The following is a 15,589-nucleotide window of genomic DNA, read 5'->3' as shown; positions in this document are numbered from 1 at the left end:
GCTACTGCCAATAAAATTAAGTCGATTTTAATGCCATATGGCAAAAGTCACACAGATAAAATCTTTTCAAAATCTCTGAACTGATGCTCTGAACTTAAGTCCCAGATATGTTTTAGACAAAAACTAGATAATTTATCATCTGTGGTATTGGTTTTCTTGCATATGGTACATTATGAGAAAAGTAGGGCAAAATGTTATTTCAGGCAGGTATTGGCTATCCCATTTGAGGAATGTACAGGTTCTGAGTCCTGGACAACCATGTAATCAGAACTATGATTGCTACAATGACATTTAAACACAGATGTGGCTGAGAAGGTTCTAACATGTTTTCCCTGTCTTGTGTTCAACAAGATTATTTTGCCTAAGGTCCATATTAAAAAACCGTGTTACAGATGATCTAAGGACACACCATAGAAAAACAACAACCCTTCTTCTCATTGCACAAAGAAACAGGGCTAGAACATAGCCAGCAACATCTCTATAGTTGTGTCTATCATGGCCATGATCTCATGAGCCTTAAAGAGGAATATTTGTATAGATAAAAACTTTCAAATGCTATGCCTGATTAACCATAAATCATAGTATTCACATCTTTTGTGTTTGCATAACACTTGTCCCTGTAAAACCGCAATCAAAACTGAGCTCTTGGACACTGCTGCTTTAAAAATAAATAACAACAGTTCTGATTTTTCTTTTTACTGTTACCACAGATAGAACAATACTTGGCATCCTCTCCTTGAGCTTATCAAAAATATTGCTTAACAGGATTGTTATATATCGATACAATGTCTAACATGCTGATTTTGGCCCTTGGGCTCTACTGTAATACATTTATATTGTATCGTATTGTATTTGTAGGATAATAAATCCTAGCAGCATACTAGCACAGACTGGGATCTTGAGATTTACATGGCTAATAAAGTGAATATGACCCAACAATGTAACATTACGGCAAAATGCTCAATATTAAGTTGTATTAATAGGAATGTCACATGCAAAAGAAATAAGGTAATTATTCTGATGTACTTTACTGGACAAGCCTCATTTGGAACACTGAATGCTGTTATGAATGCCACATTTAAATACACACACACACATGCACACACACTCATTGGAGAACTCAAAAGAAAACAACAAAAATGAGAAGTAGTTTGGAAAACAATATTCATGAGGCAATAAAAAGGGCTATTTGGGTTAGACAATGTGATAATTTAAAAGAATGATTATTCTTATTATATTAATTTTATGCTAATAGTTTCACTAAGTACTGAAGAAAATGTGCTGAGATATTGCATGGACAGTGTAAGTTAAATATTAAGGGGAAATGTAGAGCTATAAGAATATTTATGGAACAAGATGCCAAAGAAGCTTATGACATACATTAGCGGTGTTAAAATGCATTTATTTGTGTAAACGTGTAACCGCTGAATTTTTCAGCAGTTACACGTTTACACATGGTGGGAGGGGGGCGGAAAAGCAGGAATGACAGGACCTGGTGCTCGCAGGAAGCCAGCTTTTAAGCTGACTCCCTGCTAGCATTGGCACTCATCCCCCCCCCCCCCCCGCCCGCTGCTGCCTCTGTATCCATGGCTCTCCGCATACACCAGCTCAGCTCCCCCACCTGCAAGAGGCAGCAACTCAGAGGGTAGGGGAGAATGGTTCTGCTGTAGCTGGCATGCGTGGGGAGCTGGCTTAAAAGCTAGCTCCCCATGCACACCAGGTCCCAACTCCCCTGCCCCCTTTGCTGCTGCCTCTGATACAGCTGATACAGTGCATGTAACCATGACGGTTAATTGATGAGCCCAGGCTCATTGGTTAATCATGTACTTGGATACATGTTCACATCCCTAACATACATCACCCTCTTTGGAAATATTCCAAAAGTTGTACCAGACTCTAGATCTGGCTGCGGTGGGAAAATCCATTTTTGAAGGATTCTGAAATTTCAAAATGTGGCATTGTTTAGAATCAAAGTGAAATAAAAAAGTTGACATTCTTGATAACGGAACTTTTTAAAAAAATAATTGCAGATGATCATTTCAATAAAATCAACCCCATGATGACAGATCTTGATGTTATAAGGACAGAATTGCAAGTTCAGCATAGGGCAGGGGCTCTCAGCCTACAGGATAAGGTGCTGGTGGGCCACAAGACATTTTGCTGATGTTGACTGTCCACACGAATCCCTCCCCCCGCCCCCCGACAGTTCCCAGTAGCCAAGATCTGCTGTTCTGAGCCAATGGGAGCTGCAGGAAGTGGTGCAGGCTGCAGGAAAATGCTGTCTGACACTTTCCAGAGTGCTCATTGGCCAGGAATGTTGAACCACAGACACTAGGACCTGTGAGGAACTGTGCCTATGGATGGTCAACATGAGTAAAATGTCTTCTAAGACACATAAAATGACTCATAAAATTAGGTGGCTAAAATATTGCCTATTTGGAATTCCACATAGTAATATCCAGTGAAATATAAGCTTAACATTACTGTAGTACTGGTTTTTACTAGTCAAACTTTCTGATTTAGAATCACATTAGGGCCTTTGACATTTATATAACACCTCCTTCCCTCACTTTTATAGATACACACTATATTTTACAAGTTTTATAGACACACAATTCAAAATGCAATATGTTCATACAGGATACATAGAGAGATCAGTTATAGATATATTGCATTTTACATTGTGATCCTAAAATTTCTGCTCCCACCTCTTGTTGTCAGAAAGCTGCATTAGCAAATTGCCTGTCAGTTTTCAAAGCTCAGTGCTTAGACTTTGCAGCCCTGGGGATATCAGTAACATAAAGTTTGCCCCTTGAATGCTGGAATGACCTGTGCCTTATAGCTCTATCTGTCATATAAAAATGTTCCAGTATTGTCACTTTTCACAGCCTAATCGTGATATCTCTTTTCAGGTTTCCTGCTGACTGACAATGTCAGGTACAACTTTTTACACAATTTTTCTTCTCTGTGAGTGAAATTGCATATACAGGAATTTTGAAGAGGTTTCCTTGCCTGCAATCAGAGTTAACTACTGTTTCCTTCTAAAAGAAGAAGTGAACAATTAGTGGAGGAGGAAAAATAAAAGAGTTCTTTGAATGTTTGTTAAATTTTTAAATGAGTTTCCTATGAACTGATTCAATTCCCTTTGCGTTCCTTATAAACAACCAATATGGTTATTACATTTACTGGCAAGCAAGTTTGTAGAAACATCACATATTAAGCAAATTTTGAAGAATACTGGCAGAAAGTGTTTTCTGAATTCTTAAATATAACCATTTACACCAGAAACCAAGTTATGTTCATCCAATAGAGAACAGAATAAAATACATGTAACATATATAGATTAATTTTCATTGGATGCATATTTCAGATTTTGATTATTAGCAATGACTTGCTTGCTAACAATCTACAGACCAAGAATTATTTCCAAAATCATTAACCAAATAATTTATAATAAATATTATTGTAGTTGTTCATAAACATTCACATAACAGAAAAAGGAGAAAATTGTCTAAGAAATAATTCACTGACAATTATTTCCATGTTACTATGGACCAGCAATAACATACTATATGAACTAATGCAGTGGTCACCAACCAGTAGATCGGGATCTACCAGTAGATCTTGGAGCCTCTGACAGGTGACCCTGACTCGTTTGGCTGGAAGGCTATCAAGTGCCAGCACTTCAGCTGCGCCTCCCCACACTGCTCCTGCCCAGAGCCTCAGAGCTGCTCTCTGGGAACCTCCTGCTTGTTGCGCAGGTTGGGGGAGACAGAGGCCAGGGGTGCTGATGTCACTCTGACTCCCTCCTCTGTACCCCATCTTCTCAGAATGAGGAGGGCGGGGCTTTGGCAAAGGGGTGGGGTAGGAGTATTTGGGTTTGAGGTAGATCCTGAACTGACTCAAATTCAAAAAGTGATCTTGTACTTAAAAAGATTGGAGACCACTGAACTAATGTATCCCTTTTCTACAGACTGCTTATTCTTACTGTCCCACCAATTTAAATGGAGACAAAAAGACAATAATTCATCCACCAATATGAGATGCTGCTCTATTCTCTTCAGATTAGTGAAAAGCGTTGCAAATAAATCTTTTTTACACACTATCTTCAACAGAAATTAAAATAAGTATGGAAGGGATAAGGCAAAATGAAACTGACAAGCAAAATTAAAAGTATGTACCTTGTTGTACATTATTCCCTTTTTACTCTCTTCCATGGACACTTTGCTCTTAAATTACCAAGCTAGCAATTAAAATGTAAGCCAATTTCTCTAGCGAAATGAAGGGGCAAAATAGTGCTGAAGTCAGTGGAGCTATGCCCATTAGGCCAAGTCACTAGAATAGTTCACTGAAATCAATGGAGCTACATGGATTTATACCAGCTGATGATCTAGCACTTGCACCAGCAGAGAAATCTGTCCAATAAGTGAGTTTTACTCAATATTTTCTCCCCCCCCCCAAAAAAAGAAAGAAAGCGGAGAGCAAAATCTTCAGTAAGTGGAGAGCAAATCCAAGCTACAGTGGAACTACATTGTAGGAAGCTACAGTGACAAAGCTTCCTACACTGATGGAAGGGGTTTATATCTCTGACAGTGGTAGTGAGATTGAGGGAACTCACATCTGTAGATCAACCTAACTACAATGGTCAGGATGTGAAATCTTTCACAGCCCTGAAGAACATAGCTTGGTCCATATAATTTTTAGGCACAGAAACAATACTTACATAGACATACAGAGCAGATATTCAAGTGCCCACTGGATAGATGCAACTATTCCTCTTTATGAATAATCATATACAATGCTTTCATAGGACAGAGCAATGTATATTCAATGTATTTTGCACACATTAATTCATTCTCAGTAACACCTTTAAAGTAGGTAAATAGGAGTATTCCTATTTTAAAGGTGAAGAAACTGAAGCAATGTGACATATCCAAGGCCACAGAGAGCCACTCAGAGCCAGTGTTAAAACTCAAGTAATCTGGCTTCCTAGTCTTGTGCTCAAATCATTAAATGGAAGTTCTCAAATATTTCCATAAAGGCGTGTATCTCAAAAACTAGATATGCATATGGAACATCTGCCCTCCCATTCATGAACCACATTCCCACTCATCTATAGTCATTTGACATCCCCCTAGCAACTAATGCAAATGCTTGCTTTATAAATAACATCAGGAAAGTACAACTACTTTTTCTTCTTTCAATGCAATTTAGCAACTGAAAACAAGGAGAGAAGCATCATATGATGATTATCAAGTGCTTTTGTGACCACCACTGATCCAATGGCCAGAATTTGGGAAACTCTGTACTCAATAATGGCTCTACCTAATAAGTGACCCTTACTTGGTATATGTCACCGTTCTGCAAAGCACTCCGATAGGCATGCTCTAAACCATATTTTAATCAGAGTGAAGGGGTTGCCTTTCCTTCCTTCTTGCCCTGAATGGAACCTGCATAACAAACAAACAAACAAACAAACAAACAAACAAACAAAACAAACCTACCTTTAATTTTCCTAAAGAATTTTGTCCCATCCCAAATGGACTTTAAGCCTTCCTTGACATCTAAAGAATGAAAACGTTTATCTGCATGGGGGCCTGGTTTGAATGGTTCCAGATCAGGCAACTGATAAAAGTAAGTACCCTCTGGGCCAAGGTAATTTTTCCCCTGTTTCCTGATTATTATTTTATCATTAACATGCATGAACTTTCAAAAATATGAATAAACCTTATTTCTAATTTATACTTGTTACCTTAAAGACTTGTGTTCTCAAAAATGGCAGTCATACATTACATAACCTCTTTGATCCTAATGTAAGGATTGTCATTTTTTCCATTGAAAGAATTACCCATATTTTATTTCTCCATTTATTAATGTTGGGGGAGCTATCCTTTTCCAAAAATGAGCTATCACACATATGGCTGTGTTATCAATGAGGCCTTCCTAACTGTCAGGGTAGTTAAGCAGTGGAATAAATTGCCTAGGGAGGTTGTGGAATCTCCATCACTGGAGATAGTCAAAAGCAGGTTAAACAGACACCTGTCAGGGATCATCTAAACAGTGCTTGGTCCTGCCGTGAGGACAGGGGACTAGAATCGATGACCTCTTGAGGTCCCTTTCCAGTTCTGTGACTCTATGATAACTGTAATCAATTTCCTTCTCTTGACAACAATCTAATAAAACACTGCATATTCTGTAGAACACTCTCCCTCTTGTAAGAGGCATTAACAATCTCCTTGCTACAAAACTTTACACCAAGGACACCAACGTCTCGACCAGAATTGTAACAGAGGTTTTCTGAAGTAATGTTACTAATTATATAGTGCTCAGCCTGTGTGTGGGAGTTATTCTTAATTACATTGTAAAAGATGGTTCTTGCTGGAGAATTATAACTCCATATAAATTCCATATAATTATGGATTTTTTTAAATGAACAAATTACCTTTTTATTTTTCCTCAAACTTTTTTTTTAAATTGGGAAAATTCATTATGTAAATCCAAGCGTCTTGCAGACAACTTTCACATATGTGAACAGTACTTGAATAAGAAAGTTCTGAATGGTTTGGCCAGATTCCCAGAGCTATATTTTCAGTGGATAAGCTATCCGTGAGTAATTTTTTTCATGACGTTAATGTAGCCCGTGCCTGCCTAGTGTGGTACTCTGTCCCCCTCTAGTGGCACCTAGACCTTCTAGAGCAGTGGTTCCCAACCTTTTCCAGATGGAGACCCGTTTTGACAATTCAGGAAGACTTGGTGACCCAAGGCAATTCAAAAACAGAGGGGGGGGGGGCAGAGCCACCTGGGGAGACACTTGGTGACCCTTTTGAAATTTAATAGCGACCCATATTTGGGTCCTGACCCATTGGTTGGGAAACCCTGTTCTAGAGATTGAGGGTTCTTCTACAGCATTGGCAGATCATGAAGTAGAAGGCTTTCAGATCATGAAGAAGAGGATCATGTATTTATTTCCAGAATTCCCAAGTTAGAGCCTACGATGGTGACGGGGTGGGGTGTGTGTGTGTGTGTGTGAGGTGGTCTCTGTTAACATTACATTAACTCTAACAGTCTCTCTTTTAATATTAAACATGAAGAGACTTTCTAATTCTCTTTAAATTTGAGCTTCAGCAAATACATTGTGTCCAGGGACTGACAAATATTCCACTCTCTGCTAGTGTATGCCAGTATCTTAGGAAAGTAATTCAGAGACATAGATACATACAAGAGCTTGGCTTGAATTCATTCTTATTTTTTACCCCCAGGATCACAAACCATATGACAACCAGGGCCCTAGAAACTAATTCTAGAGTGTTATATTTTGTGTGTGTGTCAATGTAGCGTGTGTGTGTCTGCCTTGGAGTGAGCTTGAGTTAGGATGTCTCTTCTCTAGCTTCAGAACAGGCCTACTGACAGCAATTCCAGGCCCTGGGGCAGACTAGACAATGGGCCCCCTACAAGATGGTTTGCCTGACATTTGGGTGGTGCTGTGCCTGCACTGTTGCACGTTTCCTTTTTTTTTCTATCTATGTGAGCAATACATTTTGTTTTGTGCACTGAGGCAGAGATTTGCATCACCAGTAGAAACAAAAACAAAAACATATATATATATATTAAAAATCATCAGAATAATTACTCCAGCCAGGACAAGTTAGATGTTTTAGAACTTACTACTCAAGAAATTAAACTTAAGTGTAAGAGAAATAAATGATTTATGAGCAAGGGCTGACGGATTTGGGCTTATTTAGTCTACAGAAGAGAAGAGAAGAGTGAGGGGGGATTTGATAGCAGCCTTTAACTTCCTAAGGAGGAATGCCAAAGAGGATGGAGAGAGGCTGTTCTCAATCATAGCAAGTGGCAGATTACGGAACAAGGAGCAATGATCTCAACTGCAGCGGGAGAGGTCTAAGTTGGATTTTAGGAAAAGCTATTTCACTAGGAGGGTTGTGAAGCATTGGAATGGGTTACCTACGGAGATGATAGAATCTCCATCCCTAGAGGGTTTTAAGCCCTGTTTTGACAAATCCCTGGCTAGGATAATTTAGCTGAGGTTGATCCTGCTTTGAGCGGGGGTTGGACTAGGTGACCCGCTTTTCCAACACGAATCTTCTAGGATTCTATCATTTAGAACTCAAAACTAAATTAGTTCTTTAACATACTTGTGCCTCTATTTAACTCTTAACAAAAGTTGAATAGAGGTTGTATGAGTAGAATACTGAAGTAAGAGTCAGGAGACCTGGGCTAAATGCCCAGTTCTGACACAAACTGGTTATAAACTATAGGCACATCACTTTACCATTCTATACCTCAGTTTCACGATCTATAAAATGGAGCTAATACTAATTACTCCCTGTTGTGCAATGCTCTGAACACAGTGGATGAAAAATCATTTTAAAAAGAGCTAAGTATCATTAATAAAAAATAACCCACAAAGATAGCAATGAGGATTAATTAATTAATATCTGTATTAGTCTTTGAGACCAACAGTTTAAAGACTGTCAATATTTTAATTATAATAAACTTGATAAATTCTTTAAGATCCTAATTTATTTTTGTAAGTGACTCATTTTATGTGTTTTTATTAAATCATAATCCTGCTGTGATTAATTTAAAATCTATACAGATCTCTGTAGATTAACCAAATATGACTAAGGTTGCATTAATACCAGATAATAAATATATTTTAAATTGCATACATTTTAATGCAATATTTTAATATATTACTATAGTTGACTCTAAAGAGGCTGTACAAAACATTTCTCTGTATTTTATATGCCAACCTTTGCTTATTGTCTTTTAAGTTTTTTCTTACAGCTTACTAAAACTCTTTGCACAAGCAACACAGTTATATAAAAATGGGCACAGTATTTATGTTTATAAATGAGTACCAGTCTATTTCATATGTAATTGTTTGCTCAGTGCATACCAATTATCTGTTTATTCAGACAAAAGCAGATAGAGAATTCTTTCAATTTTGTGTATGCAATTCTTGCAAGCCATTCTAGGGTTTGGGTTAGAAAATGTGGTCCTTGGGGTATTTTTTGTGTCTACACCAACGTATAATAAGTTCTCATTTTACAAACCATTGCACAGCTTATTATATACCAGAAAGCTGTCAGAGATTTGAAAATATAGTTAATAAAATAAACAAAACTCATAGTCCAAGCAACACATCAAAAATTGAATAATGAGCTATAATTACAGAGTTCAGTACCAGAAAACTGTTCAGAATACATAACCCAGATCATAAAGGTACATACATTAGCCTCAGCATTTCTAGAGTTTTCATCATTGTGATATCTGCATGTCTTGGTTCACATTCAAACTACTTTCACATTTTCAACAGTTTGGTGAAGACAGGGCTGATGCTTTGTTGCATCAGCCCTGATTCAACAAAGCACTAAAGCATGTGCTTAATTCAAAGTAGTCCTGTTGAATTCAAAGTGAAGCACACATTCTAGTGCTTTGATTAATCAGGACTAGAGTTGGGAGACATCTTTTCTATTCAACCACTCTCTTCCCTCAGCAGCTGCACCCTCTTTTTGAGTGAGACTCCTTCCCCCTTCAAGATAACTAGAGTGCAAAGGCAAGGTTCCAGGAATTATTGGGGAACAGAGATGTATTGAGGCTATAAGGAGGATCCAGCTGGTCTGAGAAATCAGAATCAAACTTCAAAGCAACCCCCAGAGGATGGTTCACTTTCAGCCCTGTCTGGGCAGAAGGGACTCAGGAACAGAACCAAACCATAGGGTTCTGCTCCTGACTTCCTTTGAAAATTGAACACAACTGGGTTTGCACAAATGCAGTATTATCACATCAAATATATTTCTGTACATGGGAACATTCCCTTGCCTGTCATTACATAGGCCCAACGGGTTTGTCATCTTCTTTTGACTGCTTGATTGAAAATCGGCAGTAGTTTCCTATCAATTTGTAAATTTTCACATACTATTTTGTAAATTTTCACACTATTTCCACTCCAATGCATCAAACAAAATGGTTTTTACCCATGAACACTTATGTACAAATAAATCTGTTAATCTATAAAGTGCCACAGGACTTCTTGTTGTTTTTGCAGATACAGATTAACATGGCTACCTCTCTAGGACTTGTAAATTTTATGTTTTTATGTATCAGATTCTGTGTTTGAAGTAATGTAAGCTGGAAGAAAATCTATGTTGCACCCTTCAGCCTAACCCCCCCGCCCCCAAACTACCATTTAATGCAGATACATAAAATAAAGCTAGTTTTCACCACTATGTTTTTGTTTCAACTAATCTCTGTGATGTCTGCTTCACATCAGGCTATAACAAAAAGTTATTTTTCAGACATACCATCCATAAAAGGTTGTATGGAAAGTTGGTAAGTATAAATATGACCCATCATGGTTTTCACCTTGATTTTGGTATAAATATTTCAAGGACTTATTCAATCATCCTAAACTACTAACATTGCATGCGTTCTCTTTTAAGGTACTAGAGATTTCAGAATTACTGTGCATTGAAGCAACATTAGGGATATAGCACAAAAGAGTGAAAAATAGTTCTTTGCACTGTAATATGTGCATAATGCACAAAATAATTGTGTGTTTGTAGAACACCTAGCACCTTCCCCTAGTCCTGGTCTATGGCTGGGATTCCTCAAATACCAAATAAATACGTTAAAAAAATCCTACTCAGCCTACTTAAATGTAAAGCTTATGGCTTGAAGCTCTAAAAGGGAAGGACCTCTCTGCTCCCATCTGCAGGGGGAAAAAAGCTAAATACTCACAAAGCTGTTTCACCCGAATAAGCAGTTTACTCATAACTTCAGATGGACAGAAGCTTTCTTCCCCAACTACTGGGGAATAAAGAGCAGTATGGCTACAGAGAGAACTACTTCTATATAATCTTTCTACACAGAATTCCCTCAGCGACATGTTGGGAATCATCATAAGTGCTCGCAAATTTAGAATTGATTGGTAGTGGAACAGAATTGATTGGTAGGTGGGGGGAGGGGGAGGCTATTGTGTGCCAAGGAGTGGGCTTAAGGGTCCTATACTACTATTTCTTCTCCATTGAAGAGCTTGTCCCTATGAGAAATGATGCAGAAGCAACCCTTCAGTTAGAGATAATGCAAAGAGGCACTTCATCCCATCTAGGAGGGCGGCAGCAGAAGGAGGACACCTCTACCCAACCATTTACTAAAACTGAAATCACTACAGCTGGGTTCAGTGACAGAGCTTCTGAGCAGAATCAGGCAGCACTTCCCAAGGGGATGGAGACAAGCCTGCAAAGTGTACCTATCACTGTGAGACTACATTACTCACTGACACCAAACTGTGGATACAGTTTAGCAGATGGGGAAGCAATGTGGTACAAAGGGCATTTGGCTATGGGACATACATACAATCAATTAGGGAATCAAGATAACAGCCTGCTTCAAAGTTATTATGAAGAAGCATTTTTCTCATCATTCATAGGGCTATATAACTGCTGTGTTTCCCTGAAGTTGATGCTGTGTTCCCTTTCCTCCTAATAAAATTTGTCTGACTTCATACACAAGCTCTTTCATTGCAAAAGGGGAAATAATGCCTCTTAATATATATAGTGATCCTAGAAATTCTGAGCTAGGGCTTGAGTTGAAGTTGCTGATCCCGGCCATTGTGACTGCCAGTGCTACTTGGCTTACACAAATAATGTAATCCAGGCATGTCCAAAGTCCGGCCCGCGGGCCAATTGCGGCCCGTGTTCCGGTTTAATACGGCCCCACAGCTAATTTGGCAATATCTATCTTTTATGGCCCCCAACGAATCCATATGTATTGAGATGAATACATTGTAAAATCTCAGTTAATGTCAGTTGGTCTAAATCAGTTATAAATATATTTGGACACAACATGTATACTTGGTGTTATGTTCCTGTTCATATTTTTTGAACTTAAAAGTTGACAGACAACCTTTATTACCAATAATATGTAATGTACTTTACAATGTTCCTGACATATATTTCAGCTTCCTGGATTTTTTTTTCATCTGGCCTTCAGATATGAAAGGCAGAGTGATTTAACACCTGTTTAGATTTGTCATCCATGTGACGAAATGAAAAGTATGCCGTTTGCAATAAACTTTGCATAAAATAGTTAATTTGCATTTAATTTTAATGGTTCAAAGAATGTCAGGCAAAATGGTCGGCCCTCACGCTTGTTCCCGTCATCAAATCTGGCCCTCTTTGAAAAAAGTTTGGGCACCCCGATGTAATCTGTTCATCTTGCTGTCAGAGGTAATCTTGCTGAAGGAGGTAATCTCCCAAGCTATCACATATATGATGTGAAAATGGCCATTTTGAGAAAATGTCATGAACAGCTAGCTTTGCTACTAGCCTCTGAATTATGCTGGAATGGAACTGTAGTTTTGTTCAGTTATTCTGGTGAAGTTTAAAAGAGTTCTTGAGTTCGATTCTTCATAAAGCACCCCTGACAATGGCAGCATATGAATACCACTGAAGAGGAAGTGAACCACCCATTTCCTACATCCAGTATCCTTGATGCAGATAAAGGAAGAAATTAGTTGTTAGTTGACATTCCCAGATCCCTAATGTCACTAAAGCCTGGTCTACACTAAGACTTTACAGGCAATGGGGTGTAATGTGCGGTGCACTCTGTGCCTACACAGCACGGGAGGCGTGGAACGGCTTGGTAACATGTCTGCAGATCATGTCTGCAATATTATGGGGAATTACCCCTTGAGATTGATGGACTTTGAGGTAAGGTGGTTGGGAGCCAAGATGGGGACGTGTGTTTTGTCTATTGTTCCACCATAGTTAGGGAAGCCCATCCTGGCAAAGCCATTCACTATGGTGTCCTTGTTTCCTAGGCTACGTCTAGACTGCATCCCTCTGTCGACAGAGGGATGCAAATCAAGCACATCAAAATTGCTAATGAATCAGGGATTTAAATATCCTATGGTTCATTAGCATAAACATGGCTGCCACTTTTTTCGAAACTGAATTTTTTGAAAAAAAAACCCGGCAGCCTAGACATGGATCTGTTGAAAGTAAACCCTTTTTTGACAGATCCTGTAAACTTCATTTTTTGAGGAATACAAGATCTGTCGAAAAAGGCTTTATTTTCAACAGAGTCACATCTAGACTGACTTTTTTTTGAAAAAAACTCCATTTAGAAAAAAGCAGTGGCCATGTTTATGCTAATGAAGTGTGGGATATTTAAATCTCTGCTTCATTAGCAATTTCACTGTGCCTAATCTACATCTCTCTGTAGTCTAGATACACCCCTAGAGTCACAATCCTCCATAGCAGAATGTTATTGATCACCTGGGCTACTTGCATTACAGCAGCTCCTACTGTGAACTGATTCATCACTGAACAGTAGTTGTCTGGCATTGCAAGATTCTATAGGACAATCGCCACATGCTGCTCCATGGTCAGAGCAGGTCATTCGGGTATTCTGGCAGCTCAGCACAGGGGCAAGCCATTCACAAAGTTCCAAGAACATGGCCTTGTGCATTCAGAAGTTCTGCAGCCATTGCTGACCATCCCATGTCTGCATCACAGTGAGGTCTCACCAGACCACGCTTGTCTCACAGCACCAGAAATAGTGTTGCGCTATGTCCAAAGAATTGACTGGCAGCTGTGCATCAGCACTAGGCCTTGCATGAGCAGCGCCTCCATGCCACACTGAGCTTCATCCTCGTCCTCTTCCTGGAGGAGTGACATGCATACGCTCTTCAAGTACTGCACCATTAGGCACTCCACTACACCCATCACCATCACAATGGTTTGCTGCAAACCAGGCTCTATGCTCACACTGCTATAGCATCTGTGCAGGCGATCAGGGCACCAAAAGGTGCAAGCACACTCCCTCCCCTTTATTTCATGAAAGCGGGGAGGGACTAGATAAGTGAATTATGGGACACTGGCAACACAAGCCTATAACCACCAGATGCAGTTTTGGTCACAGTAGGCACCATGGCTGTGTCTAGACTGGCAAGTTTTTCTGCAAAAGCAACTGCTTTTGCAGAAAAACTTGCCAGCTGTCTACACTGGCCGCTTGAATTTCCGCAAGAACACTGACTTCCTACTGTCTGAAATCAGTGCTTCTTGCAGAAATACTATGCTGCTTCTGTTCGGGCAAAAGTCCTTTTGCGCAAAGCTTTTGCGCAAAAGGGCCAGTGTAGACAGCTCAGATTTGTTTTGTGCAAAAAAGCCCCAATCGCGAAAATGGCGATCGGGGCTTTTTTGCAGAAAAGTGTCTGTGCCAATCTAGACGCGCTTTTCCGCAAATGCTTTTAACAGAAAACTTTTCCATTACAATCATTTGCAGAAAATCATGCCAGTCTAGACATAGCCCATGAGTATAGCCCAGAATGCAAAACTGCCCATGGTGTGTCACTCTCTGAGTTGATGGTAGGCTTCCTAATGGAGACACACAACTTCGAACAACATTCGATTCTTCCCCACAGTGAGAATACAGTCCTTCAGCTTCACAAAATCTGGTGGTAAAAAATGAACCATATTCAATTTGACCTTATCTTGTAGTGTAGACGTCCCTAAGGGAGAAAGAGTGGTCTCAAATGCCATGAATCACAATAGGGATTATACCATCAGCTGCTTTCCAGTTGTATTCAGCTCCTTTTGTACAGGTTACCTGAAAAAAACATTTTTGATGGCCTTGGATGGGAGCATGTCATAATAGAGACTCCAGCATGATCCTCCTTATGTTTAGCTCGCCTTTAATGATTTATCACAAAGGCTTTCAAATCAGACAGAAACATCGTGCATGTGGTTGGGATTTCTTTTCAGATCTGTACAAGATTGTCCTTCCTGCTTATCTTATTTTCACATTAACAGCAACCATTTAATAAAAAGCTGTTTGAGCTTTTGTCCATGAACTACCAAGCAACAATCTTAATGAAATATCCTAGATCTTTTTTTGAAAGTGCATATCCCCCAGTCTCCTATAATTCCATATCTTTGTTCTTTGCCCTACTACTTACAACTAATAGGTGAAATGTTCCTAATCTCAGTTTGAGTAATTTTTGCCTTGACCTAAAGCATAAACTGCAGGAAATCTGCAGGAAGAATCAGGAGACATAACAGGAAAAGTTGTTAGAAGAATTAATATAAATAAGAAGTTCTACTTTTGAAATAAACAGCCCATTTACTGCAATAGCCTAATTCTGTCACCTTTACTCATGCTGAATACCACTTCACTTGTCAAGTAATTCCACTAGTTCCATGGAGTGGGGTGAGGTTTACCTTGAGTAGAATTTGGTGCTTAATGCATTGGCTACTGCGATTTTCATTCATACTGCCACTCTCGTATACTTTTCTACTGAGCTGGTGCTTATGCACCTTAAGTAACTCTGCTCCATACTGAGGTCTTCATCTCTTCAGAGAGGTCTGAAGGCCTATATCAGTATAACTATGTTGCTCAGTGGGATGAAAAATACACATGCCTGAGAGATATAGTTATATTGATCTAACATCCCCCGCCCCCGCACTCATGTAGATAGCACTAGGTTGACAGCTACCATCTCTTGGGGAGGTGGATTAACTATGCTGATGGGAGAAGCTCTCCCATTTGTGTAGTAGTATCT

General features: G+C 39.2%; 1 long non-coding RNA gene across 1 annotated transcript in view; it reads right to left on the bottom strand.

Moving 5' to 3' along the window:
- The window catches only part of LOC142828043 (uncharacterized), a 41,211-nt gene extending 31,877 nt beyond the window's left edge, over window positions 1-9,334 (bottom strand). The window contains exon 1 of the long non-coding RNA XR_012902966.1: window positions 9,255-9,334. This is a non-coding gene — a long non-coding RNA (uncharacterized LOC142828043). The remainder of the gene's footprint in view (window positions 1-9,254) is intronic.
- Between the last annotated feature and the right edge of the window lie 6,255 nt (window positions 9,335-15,589).

The sequence above is a fragment of the Pelodiscus sinensis genome, chromosome 3 (genome assembly GCF_049634645.1).
Source record: "Pelodiscus sinensis isolate JC-2024 chromosome 3, ASM4963464v1, whole genome shotgun sequence".
NCBI classification, from domain to species: Eukaryota; Metazoa; Chordata; order Testudines; family Trionychidae; genus Pelodiscus; species Pelodiscus sinensis.
Note: the sequence above shows the minus strand (reverse complement) of the source record. Positions and strands in the feature narration are given on the sequence as shown.